The sequence below is a fragment of the Trachemys scripta genome, chromosome 4 (assembly GCF_013100865.1).
Source record: "Trachemys scripta elegans isolate TJP31775 chromosome 4, CAS_Tse_1.0, whole genome shotgun sequence".
NCBI lineage: Eukaryota > Metazoa > Chordata > Testudines > Emydidae > Trachemys > Trachemys scripta.
Window position 1 is genome coordinate 83251872 of NC_048301.1, and position 26050 is coordinate 83277921.

Sequence of the window (26050 nt, forward strand, 5' to 3'; positions counted from 1 at the left end):
AATCAGGGGAGCATATACCAGAATGAGAGATGAAATTGCCTTTTAAAAAGAGTGCTCCCAAATGGACCAGCTCTGCTCCCTTGACCAAGGTGGTACAGCAGTCAAGACCATTACCCTGACACATCTCACCTCCTTTGGGTTGGTCAGCATGACTGTCAGCACTGGACAACTTCAGTCCTACCAAAACAGAAGTCCAAAGGCCTAGACTGTGGTTACTGCTTATCTTGGTGCACAAAGAGAGTGAGTGAGTGTGTTGCTGGGATTGGGTGACCAGACAGCAAATGTGAAAAATTGGGATGGGGGTGGGGGGTAATAGGAGCCCATCTAAGAAAAAGACTCAAAAATCGGGATTGTCCCTATAAAATCAGGACATCTGGTCACCCTATGCTGGGAAGGAGAATGTGGGGGAGATCATGGTTCCCTGATCACTTTGAACACCCATAGTGTGATGGTAGTCACAGTTTCACAGTGACTGTATAAATGAGATGTCTGTCCCTATAGAAAGGTCCTATAGAATTCTCCAGGGATGAAACCAATAAGGTTCCATAGAAACTGAATAGGATTCTATTTAAATTACTCTAAACACCTAGAGAATTTGATAGAGAATAAGACCCTTTCTATAGTATTTTTGAAACAGCTTGTAGAATTCTGTAGTTGTGTATAATTCTTTATCCAATTCTTTAGGAGGCCCAAAAACTATAACAAGGTGATCAGTCTCTACTAAGCTCTGTAGCAATGTTGCATAAAGTCAATGGGCAGATTCAGCATAGAAGGATACAGAGCAGGATAGTGCCAAACACTGACTGCAGCATGTTTTTAATGGGAGTAAAATTCACATCACCCATGCAAAGCCCAAATAAAAGGATTTAGCAGAGGAGCACCTCTGCAGCCAGGCCACCATCACTGCTACAGGCTATGGGCTACATTCCACTAAGCTGAACAATTTGGGGAGAGTAGTCCTGTAGAATGTGGAAACCCGCCATCCACACCTCCTGCCAATCAATAAATTCACCCACAACTCTTTCGTCAAAGGTCATTGCAGAGAATGATTATGCATTATAACATTCTAATCTAACAACATCCTGGTGACCCTATGTATTTACACCGGTCCACAGAAGTCAGTGAGAGTTTTGCCTGTGTTGGCATAAAGTCCATAACCAGACAGATAGTCCTATTCATGTGATATAGTCCCATACATCAAAACTAGACTCACTGAAGTCAACTGATTATTTGTGGAGTAAGGTGCTAGCCAATGGCAGTAAAGATATTAGAATCTGGCCCCATCATGTCAATCCCACAAGCTGACTTTTTTCCCATATTAACAAAGATCTCAGGCATTAATCTAAAAGCTCCATCACAAAACCTCCCATTAAATTTATAGTTTAAGTGATTAATTTTAAAAGATATGTAACCACAGTCCTAAAAGATCAATTAAATAGTTAAAATAATTGAAAAAGTATAGGATATTAAATTAGATGAAGCCTCATTTTTAAAACAGATATCCTCACTTAAAAAAAAAAAGTCACTTCTATCAAAACATTTTTTAACCTCCTTTTGTTATAGATAACACCTGAGATCACTGTAGCTGAAATAAAAATAATAATATGGACTTATGTATTTTCTTCCGTTAACTTTCTTTGTCTGTACGTCAGCACATTGTGTATAGTCAGTTTCACTGTTTCTCTCTATGGTCAGTCAGTAGGTTTCCCTAGATGCTAGTGTAGTTTCTTCACACAACAAGAAAGGAGAGAAATATTGCAAAAAATAGGAACCACAAAAATGGGCAGGGGTACTTGGGTAGGTGTAGAAACTACTTTTAATTTGTTTTTCACTGACTAGATTTCAGGTTGACAATGTGTCTTTAAATAGCAGGGACTCTATTTCTCAGATTGGTCACCCACCAGCAATAGAACAGAATGTGAGCATGAACTATGAAGCCAATTGACTTGGCATTTCCTTTTTCCATCACATTGTAGGGGGAGGACTGTCTCCTGGGTCTGCATTATAGGAGGTCTCAAAAGACAACAAATGAAAGTTGCTGATTAGTGGTTACTGATGACACAGCCTGTGATGATAATGTAAGTTATACAAGGGTGAAAGATATTCTTTATGGGTGTACTATGGTTTTACCTAGGCTGAACTCTGATATCATCATAAGAGCCATCAAGAGATATGGAAGTCAGTCTGTGAAGTGGCAGCATCCACTTTTATTTACCATAATGAACCAACCCAGGATTATTATTTTTTATTAAAGTGACCTTGCCAAGGACAATTTGCATTTTAGGTTCTCACATGGGAAAATACGGTTTTCCTAATTTTACTGTAGAAAAATATAGATATGTTGATTTGGATTAAGTTGTGATACATTCTTTCCCAAAGAAAGACTAAACTGCCTTTCACAATAATAACCAGGAAAATCTGGGGTTTCAGTCCTGGCTGGGCCACTGATTTACTAATATCCTGGGATCAACACAGCTTCAACAACACTGCATACTACAATGGACGAGATCAAATTTTGCCAACTGAAATGGAAACTCCACAACATGAAGAAAAAGGAAGCAAAACTTAACAGCAACATCTACTTCTGGAGCAAATGCATAAATAAATCATCATCCCCAGAGGTCTCACCATCTAGAAGCCTCTGACCACTCCATATAATTCCAAGTATGCTAAACCACTCTGCAGATGGACTTCAGAGAAACTGAGAAGCCCAGACTTGAATAAGAACTCTGTGTGGCTCAAAAGTTTCTCTTTCTCACCAACAGAAGTTGGTCCAATAGAAGTTGGTCCAGATGTTTGTCCATCCACCTTGTCTCTTTCAAAATCCTAGATGTCCTGACTAAGTGCAAAATCCAATTGGAGGTTGAAAATAAAATCCAGTCTCCCATCTCACTTTTCATATTGAGTCAAGCTTAAGCAGGAAAATCTGGGGTTTCAGTCCTGACTGGGCCACTGATTTACCAAGTGATCTTAGTCAAGTAATTTGATTCTGTTGTGTCCATTATCTGCATTTTAAATATTGGAAAACTAACCTACTTCATGGAGGTGTCATGGAGATTAATAAACTCTGTGCACAGTGCTTTGAAAATATGAAGTGTCGCATATTTTAAATGCCCAGTTGCCTGCCTGGCTGTGCTTGCTGGAGTTGGCCTACACCTGTTGGATGTGTAGTGATGATTTCCACTGGATAGGTTATTCAAGTTACTAACTTGGTGGTGGTATTCAGCTTGCTTTATTATTCAGATAAGTCATTTGATGACTAATGGCAACATTCATCAAATAACATTTTCATTCAACCAGCTCTGGGCACAGTTGAATCGGAGGAGCTAGAAAAGGAACTCAGCAATGAGTGAACGAGGCAGGTAAACCTGTTACTTCTGCTGTTCAGTCACATACGCATGGATGCTGAGGTGGGAGGCTAGTCTTCATATTCATCCAGACACTGGTCAGTTGTTGCATGCAGGCTATCATTGCAGCTGGCATTTTTAAGAACAGATCAGCAGCTCAGCCAGCAGGCAGCAAGCCATTACATTTCACTTATTAATATATGGCATTGGTTGCCTTGGGCTGCTCAACAATAGGATTTCTTTCAGCCCATCCAGATCATTTAATTGGCAAACGTCCACAAGCCTGTTCCAGATGCAACTTCATGACCTACTTTGATAAGAAGTCAGTTGAGTTAGTTTTTCCCTCTGTAAGTGTGAGATCTCCTGAAAAATCCTCACTGAACTCTTGTCTAGACAAGGTCATTCCAGCCAGGGAAAGAGCCACCTCTGATCCTAAAGGTAAAATCTAGTTCCGTTTTGTTAAACTGTCCAGTCCTCTCCATTGTCAATTCAAATGTATTCAAGCCCTTTTGAGAGCCCTATTCCTTTTCTGTCTTGTCAGGAAATCTTCGGGACAGTTTATAATCTAAATAAGCACTGAGACAGGACCATAAAATGAATCGTATTAATATAATTATAACCACTAAAATCAGCAAAAGGCTGGATTCCATATTTAAATTAAAATAATGAAGTAATGTGAAAAAAATACTCTGGGAGATCTAATTATATAATGCAGTATTCAGTGCTGTGTGGCTAGCCCAGCAATTCCTGTTACATTCCAATCAAAGTGATCTCACTAGCATGTGAGAGAAGAGTCCAGCTGACAGATTTGGGACATGTAACGTACTATTTAGTCAAGAGGCCCCATGTGCTATTCATAAAGAATTAACAACTCTTATATTGACAATGACAGTATTGTCAGAAGACCTTTGGAAGGAAAAAAATCTCCATAAACTCCATCTCTGTGAAGTTGGACTTTTTTTTTTTTTTGCCCCTTTTTTCCAATGCTGATGTAATCTCCAAACATCTCCAGCAGCAGCTGCTCAGCGAAACCGGGCACCTTCTCCCTAGGCTCTTTCAGCAGCACACGCAGCACTTTCCAGTTCCCTCAAGACAATCAGGGCCTTTCTTTCACCAATTAGCTATCACGTCAAGAGCCCCGCGCTGTCCAACAAGCTCTTAAGAATGGTCTTTGCAGGAAACAACACTGGAAGGGATTTTTTGCCTAGACAAATTAAAAGGGGAAGAAGGGAGAATGAGAAAAAAACCACAACAAATCAGAGCATAGAAGCTGTCCAAAATGCATTGCTCAATTAGTACATCGACAAATGCAAAAGCGTCCTCAAGACCAAGCCCAGAGCAAGGCGCGCACACACACAAAAAATGCTCACACTCTCTTTAGGAGATAGTTTGCTTAGTCCAGTATGTTAAGCAGGTTTCACAGAAAGGACTCTTGTTATAGTAAGTCTCTGAGTTCTAAGAACTAAAAGGGAAAGAAACTCCTGGAAGATTATGCTATGTCTCCCTATTCAGCTCTCCAAATGGAAAGCAGCATTATTTGCAGCCGACGTGACAGGAAGGAACTTGGTTTTGCTCACTTTAAACATAGATGGATTGACAAAATGTGTAATTACTGGAACTGCTAGAATCTTGTTTGAACCAGGCACAATTAGCAGGATTCTTTCCCCAGAAGTTGTGCTTTCCATGTAAAAGGGAGATTAAGGTTTGATTCAGAGCCTTAAAGTTGTGCGAAACTTAGAACTTCAGTTCTTTTTCTTTTAAATTAGAGAACAGGCCTGAACCAGAACCTTATTATTATGTATTATTTATATTACAATAGTGTGTAGAGGTCCTGACTGAGACCAGGACCCCATTTGACTAGGCAGTGTGCAAACACAAAGTGAGAGCCAGTGCCTGCCCTCAAGAGTTTACCATCTAAGGCCCAATTCAGGAAAGTATCTCTGTTCAGGAAGAGTACTTAAGCATGTGCTTAAGTGCTGTCCTGAATAGGGATGAACTTAAGCAACTGCACTTAAGTGCTTTCCTGAATTGAGGCCAATAGGCAAAACAGACAAATGGTGGCAAGGAGGAAAAAAAAGGCAAAGACAAGTGAAGTGACTTGGCCAAGGTCACACAGCAGTGCAATGGCAGGTTAAGAACAACATGCACGTGTGCCGACTCCCAGCCCAGTACGCCATGCATTAAAAATGTTGCACCCCAAAATTACCAGTCCAAATGTGGTTCAAAATTGTTCTGACTGAGAGAACCTTGTGAGATCCAGCACATTATGTTTCCACAAGGACAGTGAACAGCAGCAGGTAACCACAGACATGGCATAACTGTACGCACACATAGACATGCCATCATTTTGCAGAGAGAAATCTCAGTCTAGTCACTGTTATACCTACTGCACAGCAAGAGCAAAGCTTCAGGCTCTGTAAATGTGTTTTGTTTTGGCTCAGTGACATTAGTGCTCTAAAAGGGTCCAGGAGTTCATTCTCGGTAGCGGGGGATTAGAAAAATGTTCCCTTACCTACCCTGGGGGATTTTTAAAGGGAGTGAGAAGGTATAGGAACTGATCAGATTGCTTAAAACAAAGAAACCCTGATGAATTACTCTTGGGTGCATTTATATAGGAATGTGAGCCAATCAAAATTCCTAAGCATGGAAATTCTCAACTAAAGGATGAAAAAGAATAATCAGGATTAAGAAGGAATATTTGTAGAAATGTATAGAATAAGACGTATCTTCTTATATATACAAACTTCAAAGGGAGATGACTTTAAAGGGGCTTGTTCTTGCAGGTAGTTCATATGACACAAGGTAGATTTTTCTTTAAAAAATGCAAGGAACTGCAGAGAACAAAAATATTTTGGCTAGTGGTGCATAACTCACTTCCATAGAGGTGATATTTTATTTATTTACAATTTATCATTGTAGATTGATGAGTAAAAAATAGCTGAAAAATAGTTGTTAGTAACTGTATCTGCTACAATACAGCCCTCGGTGTCAGAAGACCTCGGGTCTAACCCCAGCTGTGCCACTGCCTCATTCTATGATCTTAGACAAGTAATGCTGGCCCTGGCCTCACTCACCCTACCTGCAAAATGAGGCTAATGATACTTACCCTCCTTTAGAAAGGTATAAATCTGCACCTCTGCTTCCTTTGGATGCAATTCCCAGCAATCCACATAAATAAATCCTTTGTGTCAATTACTTTTCGCTAACTGTGAGCTAATCCTGAAGTCCTTACTCAGGCAGAATTCTTGAGAATGGACTGCAGGATTTTATTCACAGAGTTCAAGCCTGGATAGCTCATGGGACTGCATTTTCCATTTCTAGGTCATCAGACCCATCTCAAGTTGCCAATGACCAAGAATCATTCTCTTCTAATGACCATTTAAGAGAGTTATGCAAAATGAATTGTTGATCTCATTCCAGCCCCTAGCGAACAGGTGTCCCCCCAACACGCACACAAACACAATTGGTTCTAATCTATGCCTTGCTGGCTCCTCAGCAGAGATGTCAAAAACAGAACAGACAGAAAGACTGCAAATCTACTTCTGCCTGGAGCAGGGGGGGTCCCTTCAGAAGAGGCTGAGGCATGGTGCTGGGTAAGTGTGCACTATTGCTGCCTGGTCAATACCTGTTCTGCACATAAACAGAAGACTGTATACCAGAGCTGTTGGTACCTTTCATTCATTCAATGTTTATTCACACAAAGGAATTCTACGTTTTAATTGCTGAAGAGGAAAAGAAAAAGGCTTTCCTGAAGTCATATAGGCCTTCAGAGTAAGGTTACACAACAAGAAGATTAATGGTATGGCATAAGCAAGATAATTCCATATTCCAAATGAAAACTTTATGTGAGCAAACTGCATAAAATACAGTTTAACATGGATGATGATTCCTCTTCCTTTGTAAAGTGCTTTGAGATGTACTGATGAAAAGCACTAGATAAGTGCTAGGTATTATTTGAAATTTTCCATGAATCTCCAATAGGACAATTTTTTCCTAGTGCTGGCATCAGTTTCAATAACTTACCTCTTCAAACAGTCTGCTCTGTATCATACATGAAAATGTATTCAGTCATTCTCTCTGGCCGTTGCTGATTTATTAAATCATTCTTCAGCTGATCATCTCTACAGAGAATAAATATCACAAAAAAATAATGCCCCTAAATAGATGGGTAATATTTATTTGTCCATCTTCACGTGACTGACATCACCACCATTTTCTTGCCACCGATATTTAGTGCAAATCTTCTAACTCCAAACTATTTCCCAAGATAAATTCAGCATTGACTATTTCAGACAGCATTTAGCTTAAAACTATCATTCAGTAACTGAGCGTCTTGATAATTGATGGTACCTGTGGAAGCAATAAAGTTCCAAACCATTGAATTATGCATCATGAGTGACCTTCAAAATGCAATGGTAAAAATGCATATTTCCTGTATTACTTTTCTGAATCCAACTACACTACTACTTCCTAAGCAGAGTATCACTACACTGCTAAAAATGATAGAACTATTTAAAATACTCGGTGATATTACATAAGCAATAAGCAGGTATTACATCAGGTAATAACTGGTATAACAGCTGGTGGCTGCTGTAGTCATTTCTATGAAATATACAGAGACAGAAAATGAATTATGATTAGGAAATAGGATATTTGACTTACTTGATATATCACACATTCGAGAATGGTGATATTGCAAAGGGAAACCTGCACGATTCAGCATGGCTAACACATTTCATTGTAAGAAAAAGCCCCAGGACCAACACTTATTACTTAGCATGGCACGTCTGCTGTAGTTATCACAGTGGAAAGGTAAAGGCATCTCATTTCAGTTTACTTACGTAAAGTCTCTTGCACAAAGTCCTCTACGTCAGATTGAAAAGAATGTGACCTTTTAAAAAAGCAACATTAAAGACTAGCTCAAGGTATTTATCTTTAGAGGACAAAATCTGACATGCAAAGTCAACTAGTTCAAAGTCTTGTGATTATATGTACATACCAAGTTCTTTCAGTGTTGCACAGGGTCACAACACCTTTCCTATTGCTTTTCCACTGAAATGAATCTCCTAGAAAATACATGGTAAGGAACAATATATCAACATCGTCAGGAGCCAAATTAGGTGCATTAATTTTTCCCATCTCTAAATCAGATGATTAGAGGGAAGAGTGGGGAAAGTAATGTTACGGTCCTTACATTAGTATATTATTTATTATTTTGACAGTGCCACCAGTATTCTTGGAATTTACTGGTGAATTTAAAAACAAGGTCCCTGTTTTAAGGTAAATCAAAGATACAAGGAAAGAACAACAGACATGGGCAGTGTAGGAAGAACAATAGCAAACAAAATAGGGAGAAGGGACTAGGAGGAACTGAAGGGATTAAACTGAGAAATCTACCTTAAAAAGATATTTTCTGAAGCAATTGGCAGTTTAACAAGGATTTGGGGATACCTTAGAAACTTGGATTGTATTTTCACATCTGCCTCTTACACATGGTATTATGCTGTCTATTATTCCTTGGCGTTTGTAGAATTTGCTTTTTTCTAAGTGTGGCTGAAATGCAATCCATAAGCAACCACTTGAACTTCTAAGCCAGAATCAGAACATATCAGGCATGTGCAATGATATTTAATAACATTAATAAATGAAAAGGACAGCAGAGTCTATACAAAGAAGCTCTAGTGATGAATGAGATGAAAATACAAAAATACTTAGGCAACTTGAGGAAAACAAGCCTCAGGTAAATACTAATAGAGTTGGACCTATATAGCAGCTCTACTGTAATGATCATACAGTACTGTACAAGCAATTTATTAAGCAGTATAACGTCCCATGAGGTAGGTATTATTATGTCCATTTTTCTTAAGAGTCCAAGAGGTTAAGTAATTTAATTATAAACCAAGTATGCATCTTTTTCTCACTTACACCAGTTTTACGCTTGTGTAATTCTGTTGGCTTTAATAATTACTCAGGATTTACACCAAAGTAAGTGTAAGACTCAGGCTTTAAGGGTCTGAGACAAAGCCCATTAAAGTGGATAGGAGACAGTCCAATAACCTCAAGTGGCTTTGGATGAGGCCCTAAGTCTGTCATTTCCCAGTCCTGTGCTTTCATCACTAGACAACACTTTTTCCCTAGTGAATTCATTGTGTTGCACGCCCTTAGGAGATTAGAACATGTAAGGAATGGGCTACTACATGCTACATTTCATCTAGTCTAATCCTAAAGAATGCCATTTTTTTTTTCAAAATGGTATCTGGTCAAAATCTAACTCTGGTTCACCATTAAATTTCAATTTCCAATTTATCACTTTGTCTTTATCCCACACTAGAAAGCTTTGACAGCATAAGTCTGAAGTTACGTCTACCAGAAAGAGATAAGCATGGAACAACTGCAGATTCCACAGTGTGTCTAGAGTGCTGCAAAAATTGCTGTTATAAAGTTTGCATGTGGTAAGGAAAGGTCATAAAACATGTTGTGAGCAAAAATACTGAATTTTGCTTTGCCAAAATGTTCACAGTAAACCAGAATGTTTGGGGAAAATGGGATCCAATTTCTCTCTCTCACACACAAACACACACACACACACACACGGTAAAATGTCATCCCTGAGCAAGTTGGCTATATTCTGTTAGAGTGGGGAAAGGACTGTGAAATTTTCCACAGTGCAATGGAACAGCTCCCAATTTTGTTTCCCTATTTCAAAATAAAATGTCATTGGTTTCAAGGTATAATTAAAAGATTTCTTCCATAAACTTTACTTGGAAATTTTGTAAGGGTCTCTGAAACTTTAAAGGTGGAGGATCAAAAATGTGGCCCAGTTCAGCGAAGTGCTTATTAATCATTTCAAGCAATGTTAACTATATGCGTAACCCCACTGATGTCAATAGGACATAATACCCACATGAATGATAAATAAATTATTATCAAATTTATCATAACTACAGTGAATTACAAGCAAATTTAGACTGGAGGTGGGATCCTCAAAAGCAGCTAAGTGACTTAGGGGCACAAGTCTCATTCTCATTTCAAGGGAACTTTTGTACCTAAGTCCCTTAGATGTTTCTGAAAATCTCACCCTCAATACTTATTGGAATATTTCTTATTACTATTTTTTTAACAGATTGGCAAACAAAAATATTTATATACAGATCTGATCTGAACATCCATGAACTTTGGGGTGCTCCATGTTTTGGACCCAAATTTTGAACAAGGCCCATTTCTCTGAGAGGCTGAAGAAGACTTACAGATTCAGACAATCATAGATTAATGAACAGTTCTGAAATTTTGAAGCTTGACTATATTTCTAATTTTTGTTCTATATATCCATCTCCCTTTCCTTGGGATTGTACACAATGGCTTTCGTGGCACGTTGATTTACACTGGGATTTGCCAAAAATCTTATCATCCGTTTCAGACAACACACTCTTGGAGCAAGAATTGCATGGTTATTATGATTCATTACATCTTTACTAATACTGCATTATAATCTACAGTTCACTTCACTGTACCCCAGCCACCCAAATCAAGATGAATTTAATTCATTTCCTTATTACAAAGGAAGACAACACCCAATAGAACAAAAAGGTTTTGGTAAGGAAAATTCAACATACGATATGGTTTTCTTTGAATAGATTTTTCGTTCTACTAACAGACAATCCTGATTATTTTTAACGTCTTTCTGCACATGAAAGAAAGAAAGAAAGAAAGAAAGAAAGAAAGAAAGAAAGAAGCTATTTGAAAAAATTACACTGCTGGATTACAAGAGTTGAAAGCTGGTATGTAACTTTGCTCCGGGTGATCAAACTGCTAATCAGGAATGCTGTCAGGAACAGAATGGAATTCCAAATAAATTAGCCATGTCCAAGAAGCCAATACAACACAGGATTAAGGCTTACAAAGAAAACAAATTTATTCAGCCTACTTTATCAGAATTCTTAATAATGTCTATTACGTTTTCTCATCTCAGTCAGAGATCTTCCATTGGAATAGTTTGGAGAAAGAAAAAAATGGGTCACACTTCATAAATCATATTTGTCTTTTAAAACTACTATAGAGAACTACACATACACACACAACGGTTATATGCGTATGTACATAAACAAACATGTACACATACGCATTAGACAGTTATTAGTGAATCCAGCTATTGTGGAGCTTTGTATATTTATTTTATTTCTTCCAATTTATTTCAAAAGCACATGCCAAAGCACAAGGCACTTTGACAAAAATTTACAAACCTAAAGGAAAAAAACAAATAACAACGACTTGCCCATCCAAACCAAGCCCAAACAGCAGAATATATATCACCCAATTAAACAATCATATTGTTAAAATAAGTCTTATATCTCACCACCCCATATTTCCCACATACAGTGAAGAAGAGGAGAAAATCCATGCATCTCCACACACAAATTGAATGAGAACAAACTTGTGGTTGAACCACTGGATTAGGACTCAAATTATCTGTTCTAGTCTCAACTCCGACACAGTCTTCCAGTGTGACCTTGGACAAGTCACTTGTGCCATAATCATGGAAACACTTGCACGTGTGCTTAAATTTTAGCACATGACCAGTCCCTTAATCTCTCTGTGACCTTAATCTCTCTGTGACTCAGTTTCCCACCTGTAAAATGGAGATCATAATACCATCCTACCTAACAAGGGATTAAAGAGCAAATGATCAGTATTTGCGAGGTGCTCTGATACTATAGTAATGGAGGCTATATAAGTATTCAGAAGGTCACGTTAACCAGAATCTATCCGTGCACAATGAAAGACAAAAGCTGACTTGACTATGGAATATTCCTCTGTATTCACAAAGATACTATAACTCCAGATCATTTTACTTATTTATTTTGATGTGTTTCAAAAAGTGTCCCTCCATAGCCCTGAGAGAGCACATACAAGTTTACTATCTAAAATCCATTGGAACTTAAACTGAAAGCAATACTGCAGGCATTTATATGTCTGTTCAATAGGACCTGAAAACCATGTGCTGGAGAAAGCTCCTTTTGAGAACATTCAATCACCAAACTGAAAGGAGCACTGGAGTGATTTCCCTGCCTCTTCTGGACTCATTCATTCTGTGGACACTGCCCAAGATGGCTTATTTCTTATGATCAACTTTTTCATACCTTTTCTTACCTTTGTCATGTTCAGAGCATCCGAGTTTTGTCCTAGAATTCACTCCCAGTGCTCCCCTTCCTCTCTGTTCTAAAACCCAACACATTAAATGCTGTCCAATCAATATACCAGTATATTCCTCAGGAACAAAGTTTAAACGTTTCCAGCAAACTGCACCTTGATCTAAGATTCTTTGCCAAGTACTTTTGCCTCCCTATGAGAAAATGTTTGTATAAATGGGAGAACAAATGAAGATGGTCTTTGGTCCCTAACCTCTCTTCTCTGTAAGTATGTGCATCCCCTACACAGAGGCTAAGGGAGAAGGATTTTGTGAGACCCTCTCATTAAAATATTAGAAACACATCACTGGAAGGGAACTTCTTATACGCTAAGGTCTCAAACCTGCAAATACTTATATACTTGCTGTACTGTAATGTGTAATGTACTGCGTGTGTGTAAGTGTTAGCAGGATTTGGGACCCTGGATTTCTGTATTTTCATATTCGTTCTAAATGAATGAAGGCTGATGATGCTAGCAGTTAGGAGCACCACTCCACTCTACTTCTTATAGGTGTGGAAAAAACTGCATACAGCATAAGACAAGACTCAAGTCATGTGCTAGGTTAAATAGGAAACATCCCCCCTTAAGAAATGGTGTCATAAATCATACTTGGACCAGCAAGGCTCTTCTGTTAGGTCTCTGAAAAAAGAATATACTTGAATTACTTTTCAATTGTTTTTGTTTTTTAAAAAAAGAAAACACAAAATACAAGTAGGTGAAAGGTAACTGTATCACTTTACAGGCACAAGCTACCCTCTGATTACAACTAATTAAGATACTCAGTGGCCTAAAAACAATACCTTTTTTTTTAATCAATGAACCCAGACGGCATTCACAGCTTTCTGCTGTGACAAATGCCCTTTGAAAGAGTTAATAGGCAAAGATTTGTACTGGCAATGAATAGGGCTACCTTTAATTGATCCAAGAGCCTTAGAGAGGCGTCTTATAGCATGATGATGTATTTGGGTTGCAAATAGGCCAAAATAAGCATAAAGAAAATCTGTAAGACCATGGGACCTTTTATATTTCGATGAGGGGGGAGGACTGCTGTGGTGGTGGTGGGGAATAGGATGGAGTTATCTTTGTGTTGAGGCATTTGAAATAGATAAAACAACAGGAATGTTGAGAGGGAAGGAAAGGAAGTGATCAGGCCATAATTCTGAGAATAAATGTCAGGATGCTCAAGAAATATACAAAACAAGGATTCTTCTGGAAAAAAAAAAAGAGGAGATGACCTAATGGTATAAAGAAACATTGATTAAAGAAATACCCTGAGGGGGAAAGATATTGCATCAGTTTTAACAAGCACTGCATGGCCTGCATTCCCTCTCAACTTCTTCAGTGAGAAAAAAAGATTAATGTCTGGAGAAGATGCAGTCACATGGATCCATTTATAATTTTTTCCCTTCATTCTTTATTAATCTTTTACATGTTTTTGTTAAAGATGAACAGGAAATTTGCAAATAAAGTGCCTCGCTAAACTAAATGAGGAGAGCTAATATCAAGTGTTCCCCCTTGGATAGTCAGAAAAGAAGCAAGAAGAATGCAGTTTCATGAGCAAAACAAAATCAATCTACTTGTAAAAGTTCTTTCTGGGTCTGATTATAAGTTAATATTATGTAATAATTATGGAGAAACTAGAGTCTCCCTATATTCAAACTAACTTTCCATTTTAAGCCTGATTCTGGCAACATCCCACCTCATTTAGTATAGGTGTGAACTTATGCCACGGTGGAATTTTTCTGGAAAGTTTGAGGCAAATCTGACATGGAAATTCCTAGGCTAAAGACTCCATTAAGGTGGAATTACGATTGTAAATACATTATCAATAACGAAGGAGGGAAAGAACTTAATAGAATGTTGTTTTAAAAAAACAGATGGTTGAAAACTAGGAAGAATTATTTTAAGGTTAGCCTTTGAATAAAATAGAAATGCAAAGGTAAAATACATAAAACAACCTTGTCTTCCCCACATGTCTACCCACACCGACTACGTTCACCAGCCTATTTTACTCAAGTTCTTAACCATCCTCCTCACTATAGCACCTGAGTGCCTTCCAGCAGCACTCTGACAATTGGACCACCATGAAGATAAGGACTGAGACCTTGGACTTGGACTTGACTCTGGGAATCCAGTGTGGCAAGTGGAAGACAAGTCTGATGTGCTCCGTGTTGCTAAGGAGATGCACTGAAACATTATGCAAAATGAGCCATAACACTCCCTAACATTGTCCCATACTCATCATACATATGTATGCATCACCCACTTCTTACATCTATGCCACCTACTCTTTCAGAGTCTAACCTCCAATATTCACTCCATTCAGAAGGCAGCAACACCAATGACTAGACAGAGAAGGAAGAGGATGATCTTGTGGTTACTTGTAACCTACAAAGGGAAAAATAAATTGGGTTTGGTCCTATTTTGTTTCTTTCTGATGCATTAGGGAGGCCAGAATATTGTGCTGTGATTTGGGTTGTTTTAAATCGAAGATTTTTTTTAGGGGAAGAGGTCTGCTTTTTTTTTTTTTAGCCATTACTAATGCAGACCTGATCCGTCCTGGAAAACGCTATAGAAGTCTGCAGAACCAATAGGACTGAGTTCTCAGTACCAAGATACTGCAAACTGAGCAACTGAGGGGGGGAGTGATTTTTATTAACTGGTATAAAATTCTTTGGATTTTTGTTTGTTTTTGTCAACACCTGAACTCCTGAGAAGCATCCTGCCTTCCTTTGAGCACTATAGGCACTAGCTGTCCTTATGCATACTTTAGCAAAAAAGTAGTCAGAAATGACCATCTCTCATCTACTCACCCACAAATGTAAAAGCTGGGACAGTCACTTACACTATCTTGAGCTACAGGTAAACTCTTTTTCCCCATAAGTTTCATATAAACAACCATTATATAATACAAATATAGAGAGTCTTCATCTTCATAAGACATCCATTTTTTTGCTGAGGTCTTTAAGAGCAGCTGATTTTTGTAGCAAGAAAGTTGGATGACTTTTTTTTAAGCATACTGTTTTTAGCATACATATTTTCCAAAATATCTGGGTACAACATCATACACTTTAATTGAAAGCAATGGGCCAGAATCTGCTTTCACATCCACTGGGACAAGGGAAAACAGCCAACAGTGCCTCCCATGTCTACTGACCCCACCATTCCCAGGGTGGCTGGTGGGACTTCATAGACGGCTCTGGGAGAGTCTCACCAGCAGAACACAGCCTCTTCAAAGCTGCCCAACCTGTGTTCCTCTGTAGCTAAAACAGATTTTGAGGGAAGGAGGGCATCTACTAAACGAAATCAAATGATGGTAGATCAGCTGAAGGGAAAGAGTTACTTCTAAGATGTATGCTTGGGAACTTATTGACATATTATCCTACCCCTTTTTCTTATGTTGCTGGAATTCCAGACTGGAACAACTCTCATGATCACCATGGCAGCCTCTGCAGTAAACTTTTCTCCAAAAATGACATAATCAGCCAGTTTGTGGGAAACGTGTATTGTCCTGGCTCATATATACCACTGCCTCCCTTGTGGTTGGCCTACAGAAAATAAAGGCCCAAATTCAAATCTTGTACACAGGCACAACTCCACAAAAGTCCACAGTTAGATGCCTCTATGGCAAAAATCAGGAGGGTGTGATGTAGCTTCTTAAATCAAGCCCAAAATGTATATATAGATCCTATGACACACCAGTGGAATGCATCCCATCTGGGGAAGCATCCAATAGCTGTTTAACAAGGCACTCCAATACTACACATGACAGTTAAGGATAGGAAGTGAAGGAGCTGACTGCATCCAAATGGAATCACACAGGGAATATATGTAGGTATATTCCTAAAGCTGCCAGCATTGCGTTATGAGCTAAATTAATGAGCACTGGCAGCACTGCAGAGCAACTCTGTGTGCTACATTCGACTATATTTTTACTCTGTGTCTCAAATTGACTGATACAGTCATTATGTTTACCATGATGTATCTCTCTCTCTCAGTTCTTATATGATCCCCATGACCACAGTATCTTCACTTCTCTCATATATTAATGAATTTATCCTCACAACACTCCTGGGGGATAGGTACACGTAGTCCCCACTTTACAAATGGAGAACTGAAGCATAGGGGTTTAAATGACTTACCAAAGATGAGACAGGAAGTCTGTAGCAGACATGTGAATTAAACCCAGATTGGCTGATTCCCAGTCCAGTGTCTTAACCACAAGACCATCCTTCCCCACATAACCTTTGCCTATATTTTACAACTGCCTCTAACAATGACCAATTACAAACAACTCCTTAATAATAATTAGCATTTTCTCACCAAAGCACTATACAAATATTAACAGGCTAATCTTCACAACCCTGCCCTTCTGAGGTACTATCATCCCTAATTTGAGGGGTGGGGAACACAGGCCTGAGGAAAAGAGATTAAGAGAACTTTCCAAGGCCAAAGAGGGAGTCCACATCAGAGCCAGGATTATAACTCAGTAGTTCCTGGCTCCCAATCTAATGCTCAGTCCAGTCCTCTTGCAATTTATTTATGAACTGAAGCCATTCATCTACATTTCACAATCGCTTGTTTCTAAAATTAATCCCACGTGAGCTCTAACCCAAAGCTAGTTCAGTCCATGGTAAGAAACTTGCTGTTTAATAGTATTAATCATTCTCCTTCACCAGAAAAGGTCCCATTTCCAGAATCCTGAAACAGCCTCAATACGTGAGGGGACAAAGACGCACAATGAGTGGTAAAGGTAAAGGGGGCAGAAGAGGTTTTTATTCTGTAGTGTAAACAGCAACAGGCCAAACTGTGCTCTGAGTTACACTGTCGCGAATGCTGTGTGACTCCAATGTCTTCAATGGAGCTACTCCAATTTTACACAAATCCCAACCAATAAGTAACTGGGCACCACCAACTCCCACTGCCTTCAGTGGGGGCCCTGAGAGAGCAGAATTTTGATCCTTTATCTAAGAATCTGTTTCATGATTCAACATTTTTGATGTACATTGTTTAAAGGAATGGGATGGCAACAAGTCATGAGGAGATGGAGGGAAATTTCCTTCCCTCTACGAGTAACTGTTGAGAGGTAGGTTAATCGCTTTGGGCATGCACTCAAATTCAGTTTTGTGCCAGTTCCCCCCAGGGGTTGCTTTACTGTCACCCTGAACTGGATGGCTCATCCTCATCCTTTTACCAAAGACAGCTATGCAATAGAAGCATGACAGACTGCCTGGGAGAAATGGAAAGATAATCAAGTAATTAACTTATATGGGTAAAATATGAAATAGGCAGAGGGAGCCCTTAAGTTGGGAGAGAGATAAATTTGCTATACATGCAGCTCTAAGGATGGGGAGGGAGGGAGCAGAAATTTGGACCTTCCCAAGATGTGGATTTCAGCACTGAGACAGCCGTGAGTCTAAACAAGGCTGGAGTTAGCATTCAGAGCACACAGTGCAGCAGAGTATGGGAAAGGGATAGAGCAGCCCAAAGAGCTGGCGCCACTAACTGACGAGCAGAGCGCAAGTGATAAAGATTTACTGCAAGAGAGGAGGAAACAGTCCGCTGGCCCGATTAGAGCTGTGAATACAGAGTTGTTCAGGGAGGATTTTGCAGCTGACTGATCACAGGCTGTCGGAGCAGGCCCCGGACAACAGCTGCAAGGCTTGCTGGGCTGCAAAAACAAAGGGCGCCTAGCACGGTGCAAAGAAAGAGTTGACAGGTTGTTGTTAGCAGTGGCAAATGTGTGAGGTATGTCACTGTGTGTGAGACGGGGTGGGTTGGGTTGGTGGCAAGGAAGTAGGGCAAGAAGCACAGGCCATGCTCAGAAAAAGGGGGGGGGGGGGGGAACAGACTTGGTCAAAGCGTTTTCCTAAAATCAGGCCGGTATTTGTAAGGAGGGCAATCACAAGGCCTGTTTATCGCTGCCAAGATAAATTAGCCCATCGTCTCATTTATAGGACGAATCCGGTGGCACAGACTATAAGGTGCACAGCACTAAAGGGACTAATTAGACAATTCCGGCAAATCTGAATTAAGACCCCCTTTTCTTTCTTTGAAAGTTGGAAAGTATTTTCCAGGACTCTAGTCAGATGGTTTAGTGCTCTTTTTTCCCCCTTCTTCTTTTCTTTCTTCCATCCTAAGAAAAAAGCTTGTGCAACTGCTCCCAAGACACAATGGTTTGGTCTGATTCCTACCCTAAACCCTGCTGGTGTTTACATCATATAAAAGATGGGCCCAAACCAAAACCCTAGATTCTGGGGCATTTGGCTCCTACTCCTGATAAAAGCTTTGCAGCTGGTCCCTCCTGTTATAATGTGAATATCCTGGGCTTTGAGAAAGTTCAGAGCTGAATTCTGTATTATTCATCCATCAAAGCACAACAGACGAAGACCAGATTTTCTAAAGCACCCATGTTGCCTGTGCAACTCTCTGCTTCCTGGAGCTCTTGTCCACCTAATTTGTGAGTGCAGTATAGGCACCTATCTCTGACATAAAGCTTCTATTGTCACGAGAGGTGAAAATGCTAGAGGTTGTGAAGCACAGAAACTGTAAGATGGCAAAACCTTCTTTCTGCCTCATATGTGAGACGTTTACAGCTGGATTCTTGAAAACTGACATTTTATTCTGATCACTCTGAAGACGAAAAGAAACAAACGCTGCTGAGCCAATGGTGCAGCTGTCAGCACCCACCCCCTATATTACAGTGAAAAGAACAGGAGTACTTGTGGCACCTTAGAGACTAACACATTTATTGGAGCATAAGCTTTCGTGGACTACAGCCCAGTTCTTCGGATGCATATAGAGTGGAACATATGCATCCGAAGAAGTGGGCTGTAGTCCACGAAAGCTTATGCTCTAATAAATGTGTTAGTCTCTAAGGTGCCACAAGTACTCCTGTTCTTTTTGCGGATACAGACTAACATGGCTGCTACTCTAAAACCTATATTACAGTGGTCGCTATTAAAATGTTTTGCAAATAGTTAATGTTGCCACAATATTCACAGTGCACTGAGAATACCATAAATACCACAGCAACATTAAATATATGCAAGTAGTAAATGTCAGCTTTTTCATGGCAATCGCCAATACATTTACTAAGTTATAGGCTTCTGTATTTTTTGCATACAGTATTTAACAATATTACATGCCAAATAATAAGAGTCACTAAGACTGCAATGCCCTTTAGTTCACAGTCCCCAAATTTATTGTACATACAAGCCCTATTCTGGATTTCCTCTTCTCAAAGGTTTGAGGGAGCCAGTTATTCCAGCCCCAACAGACAGTACTTGGTAAACAGTAAGGGAAATTCAGAACAAGAGACATTTCAAGGCTTCTAACACACAGCTCCATTCTCTCAAAATGTCAAAAATACCAGTGTGCAGAATACTCCATCTAGGGGCAGAAATTTCATCCAAAGTTTCCTTAGCCTTTGCTTTGACATGTGTTAACCTCATTCTAGCAGGACTGAGTGCATGAGAAATAATCAGACATTTCACAGAGGTTCCAAAAAATTCTTCTTCAGTACAAGCCCATAGTAGCATTTTGTTTGTTTTTTTTTTAAATGCGCAGTTCTCAGTTTAGGCACAAAGAAAGCCATAGAGGGTATCCTCTAATTTAGGAAGATGGCAGATAACACTTTTCTATGTACCAACAAATGGACTGTATTTTAAACTACAAAAATTATCCTTGGAGATTAATAATCCACCTTGTGTATATGTATAGGGGCTAGTTCAACCGCAAAGAATAACAACAAGCATGATGGACAATTTAGGTAACAACATTACTGGGCGCAACCCTGCTGCTGCTGCAGTCAAAAGGTGGTTTGAATCGGACTTCAAAGGGAACAGTATTGGATTCATGGCTTAGGCATATTTTTGGATAGGAATGGCTTTGTGGACTTGGATAGTCCGACATAATGCAATATTCCTATTTAGTATTAGCATATATACTTTATTCAATAAATACTAGCAGTGTCCAATGCATTTGAGTGCAATATGCATGTACTGATACGGAAGAACAATGTTTGACAGTGCAGAATATTGATATTATGCAATTATGTTAATTTGTATTTTTGGGGGGGAGACAATACAATGACAACAAACATATCTAGCTTTTTCTCTAATATTTATTTTCAATTCAAAAATTCACTCTTGGATGGCAACTTTGCATTAATTTCCTTGCGTGAGCAGTGGGTTACATTTTGCCTATGACATTTCAGCTTTCCATCGTACTGTATCTTGTTCTTTGTCTCTTCCTTCTCCAGCCGGTTCTGAAACCAATGTAATCTTCTTGAAAGGAATCAAATTACTTCCTAAAGTCACTGTTCCAAACTTCTGTGCAAACAGCCTGATTGGTCACCTACATTCTGCATGCTCAGCCTACTCAACTGCAAACTTCATACATTAATGCAAAGGTTAGAATTTTCTAGACACCACTTCAATTTTTCAAATAGCAATCCAATTACCAAGCAAATTGGCACAAAGTGCCTAGTTACATAGTGACTTGGCACTGCCTCCACTCGCTGCTGGCAATGATGAATGTGTTCCCCTTAGCCCTCCTCCTCTATCTGCTCCAGCCCCAGAGCCAATACCAGTGACCACATAAGGAGAGTGCCTGGCAGCTGCAAGACCTAGGTGCCAAGAGGCAGATTGTATTTTGTAGCAGCAGGATCTGGGTCTGCGACTGGCTTCCTGGCTAGTCTTTTGTAAGACCTTTTCCATGGCCTCTAGTTTGGCTTTAACTGAGCCTATAGAAATGCTTGTGTGGAGCTGGTACAGAAGTGGGTAGTCAAAGGTTTAATTTGGTTTCAAAGTGATGTGAGTGTATATTGCCTCTCTCTCTACTCCCCTGCAATTATGATCCTGTGGTAGCTATAAGGAATTGCAGTATTCAAAGAACCAGGGAAGTTAGCCCCAAATGCTCAGAGTGTAGGGGAGCAATTTGCTGACCCTTCTACAAACTCATTACATAGTATGAAAGTAGCAAGGTTATAGCGAAGGTAGCAGTAGATCTATTCTGTTCAGGATCTTGTCTACACAGGGATTTATTCTGGAATAAATATTCTTGATTAATTTCATGTGTGGACGCTCTTATTCTGGAATAAGAGTGCCTTATTCCAATTTAGTTTAATCACCTCTGGATGATGATATTCCGAATAATGCACTCTTATTCTGGAATAAAAACATCCAGACATGGAGCTAATCAGGAATAGTTAATCTTTCAAATTCACACACTACCTTATTCTGGATTAATTTTCATGTTTAAACAACTCTTATACTATCACCATGGTATCTGAGCATCTTTCAGTAATGCATTAAACATCGTGATGACTATCTGTCACGTGTGGTACTTTCCATTTCTCTCTCTTCCTGTAGATATATTTAAACTATCTTTCTTTATTTCTAAACTTACATTTTCTGACATTTAACTTTTTTTTTTTTTAAATGGCCTTTGGGACCAAATTATCTCAGTCAACAAGTGTATTTCTTTGGTCTGTTTCATAAGCCATTTTAAAAGTATTTAAATGTGGAAGATGAGAGTTTTTTCAGAGAAGGATTTTTCCCCACCTATACCTTTTGTGCTCTGACTAGTCAAGAGATGACTTTTTTACAAAAATAAATAAATAAAAGTACCGAAGCCCAGGGATGCATTCTGATCCTAATCAGACAAACAGGCTTTTACAAAGAAAACAACAGCCAGTCACTCCTTTTTTGGAACCCCACCCCAGGCATACCAGGAAACTACTGGAGAGAATCAGAGTCATTTGACCAGGAGCTTTCCGATGCGGATGGTAGTCTTGAAAATATCTCTGTGGACTCTGAACAGCACATGCTAGAATATCTTGCAGGGCTCATTCACTTGGACTTTACCTATGAATACATTTGTTTGTTACTGATGGAATTTTTCCCATCCCTCTGTATTCTCCTTTTGCGTGGTATGCTGTTGTCAGACATTGAAGTTACTTAGTGTCAGATTTGATCTGTTTCACTATGACCATGGGATCATATTCACAATTTGGTAGATCCTCTACGTCCAACATCAAAGAGCTCTAATAATTGCACTGTAAAGGCTCAACTGGGCAGCCATTGCTCATGTTGGTATGCAGATTACTCATATGACATGAACACAGGTTGCATAAGAAAGCTCTAACATCAGTGGAATGTGGAATCTCAAGGAGTATGTTAGGGTTTCAGGAAACGCCATCAAGGCTGCTGTACCCACCTCCCCACCTAAAATCTAAGCCTCTCGCCCCCTTATTAATAATGTCCATCATTCCATTTTGACATATCATGATGCAAAGATATGACATTGTTTTGCTGCAGTGCAGCATCTGCAATTAATTCAGGACTATAATTGCCTTGCTGGGCGTGGCTTGGATCCATGAGAACTGGAACTGTCCTTCAAAATTCAAGAGGAATGGAGAAGGGTATTGGGGGTGCTTCCAGCCAGCCCCAATTCCATCAGCAGATCAGGAACAAAATGATTTTGGTGGACTGGCTGTGCTCTGTGATCCCCTCAGCTGGAACAGTGAACACAAGTGGAAATGAAACTAGCCATTTAGACCCTAACCAGCAAAGCATGTAAGCACGTGCTTAACTTTATACATGTGAATATCACCATTGTGCAATTACTCACAGGCTTACAATGCTTAAGTGCTTTGCCAGATTGGGGCTATAACCCAGGGATACAACCAGTAAAGGAACATAGAGGCAGATCTTTTCAGTAATGGTCACACTGAGTTCCTTGCTTGAAAATGGATTTTTAAAAGGTCTTTCCAAAATGAAATACAAATATCCTCCTCTGATTGCCACGAATATGCCTGCATGTGTATAATTTTGCCAGCAGCCCTTAGTTTACTGCAATTCTTAGAATTCAGCGTGAGATGAAGAACTTGTGATCAGTTACAAAAATTAGTTAAAATCTGGCAATCTGTTCCCTTCTCTCTTTGTGCCTTGCCTCTTCATTTGTTTACATTGGAGATGTTGGTTAATGTTCACATATAACAACAACCATTGAATAAGAGGAAGGAAGGAGAGAAAGTGGGAAAAAAGTCAACAGAACAGGAATATGGAATGCTTTGTTGTCTATGGGGATGGCCACTAGCCCTATGTTGTCTGCTTCGGTCATAATGCAATCAATGCATCACTGTGCCACTGCCAAAAAATGCACCGGCGTCAGAAGGTTATGGCACCAGCTAAATCCACTGCCAGGAGTGCAATTCCATAACCACAGCTAAGGGTCTGATCCAAACCCCGCCACTGCACTCAGTGGAAGTCTCCACTCAGTGGACTTGAATCAGACCCCTTTATCCACTACCAGGAGTGTAATGTGATGGTGCCAACTAATTCCACTACCAGGAATGTAATGCCATGGCACTGCTTCTGTAAATCCAGCACACATGCCAAACACATATACTTGTAAAATGCTTACTATTTTATATTTGCAATATCAAGACATCCTGTTCAAGATGAACTATTAAGGAGTTTATGGTTCCATTCTCCCTAGCATATTATAAAGACAACACCTTGCCAGGCAGCAGTCACATGTCCTAGAGGTGCCAAGCTGGCAAAGATCTTCTCCCAGCATTTGGCATCTAAACTCCTGGCAAACTCCTCAGCAGTTGTGCTGGCAGCTTTTGCATCCATCATGTGGTTAGGCTGCTGATAGCATATCAGGAGCCTTCATCCTCTGGGCACCATTTCACTTTAACACCTGTCTGACTCAGAGGAATGTGTGCACTCGGAGAGTAAGATCTCAACACAAATCCTTCCAGAGGCCCAGAGCAGATGCTCCATTTGTTACTGAAAGAGGTTATTCCCTCAGACCCACAAATGCTTTTCTTCACAGATCTGTATACAACCCTTAAAAGGACCCACATCCTGCTATACATTCCACATGTGTTGGATGTTTGCTTTGTGGACCAGGAATAAACTCTGTAGCCTTTTTTTTGCCTAATGAAATCTCATATTTTACTATGCTCACATAAAGCCATTTCTTTGTGACTCAGGCCTTTCTGGTTTGTGACATTTTAACTACTTACAAATGTTTGGTACAGATGAAAGGAAATGATTATTTTCCAGGTCACCCTGCAGTAATGCTTTTTGATGGGCACCATAATTCCAATTAAACTGAGGAATAAGGGACAAAAAACCCAAACATTTAAGATGCCATTCAAGCAAGAAAAGTTTCAAAAGAAAAAATAAAATCAAACATACATCATTTACCATATGGCACAAAACATCACCAAAATAGGTAGATAAGAAAATTGAAAGGCCTTTCTCCTCTGGGAGCAGGTTTAAACTCCAGTTATTATGCGGAGATGCAGACTATGAATACATAACCACACTTCACCCTCTTCACACTATGCACCCCCCTCTGTAAATGCATTAGCTTTTCATGTCATAGGCTCAAATTAGTCTTGGGCCATGAATGCAATGAGCAAAAATCTCAATCTGGTCCCTAAAAGGTACTTGTCCAAATCACAACTACCACTGCAAATCTGGCAGAGACAGCACTGTGTTCTAAACAAAGGCCAAGAACTGCAATAGTAGAAATACGGTGGGTCTGGGTTGAGGTGTTCTGGGAAACGTGCATAGCATAGCATCTATCTGAAACTGTGCCTGTCCAAAAGCAATATAATCAGTCTTTCACTTGCATAAACAACAACATCCACTGATTCATCCGGTGACTAATCTCAAAGTGTCAAAAATTATCTTTGGATCAGATAATCTTTAAAGCCTGTGAAATGAATGCAGTTCAGTTACCAGCACAAGTTCAGAATCACAAAAGAACTGCTATTGTTTGTTCAAATAGGAAGGACTAGCATACCCACCTGGCCCATTGCAGATTATATGAGCGAGAGCCAGGATTTCTGAGTCCCAGCAGTACTGCCCTCTTGTCATGATCCAACCATGGATCAAGGCCCCATTGTGCCAGAAGCTATACAAAGATATCACAAATAGGGTCCCTTCACATTGACCTTGAAGAAGTGCCTATTCCTCAGTTTCCCCATCTGGGTTGGGAGTCTTTAATGAAGGTTTGTAAAAGTGCTTTGAGATCTTCAGATGTCAGGTGATATAACTGCAAAAATTACAACTAAGAGAATTTGCCTGGGGACACGGACTGTCCAAGTTAAAAGGAATTTTAAAGTCAATTGTACAGGGGCTAGTGAGGAGGGTTGAAATTGCTCCTCCCAGAGACTTATTCTAATGTCACAAAGAGACTTGTTTGCAAGCAAACTACTAAAGAAGGACTTCCTTTCCTCTTCAACCCCCAAAATTACACTGGTCTGAAGTACAGGACAGGGAAATGGACCATGACATGTTTAAGGTCCAATATCTCGTAACCCATCACGGCTAGAAATTGGAGCTTTATAGCACTGGAAGGAGATATTCCCAATCGTTCAGTAGGTCACATAGCATCTAAGCCTTGAAAGGTATCCAACCTTACAATCATGACTTTGGACAGTAGGACTTATTGCTACTGAAGCACCTGCCTTTTGAAGGGAAATGGAAAAC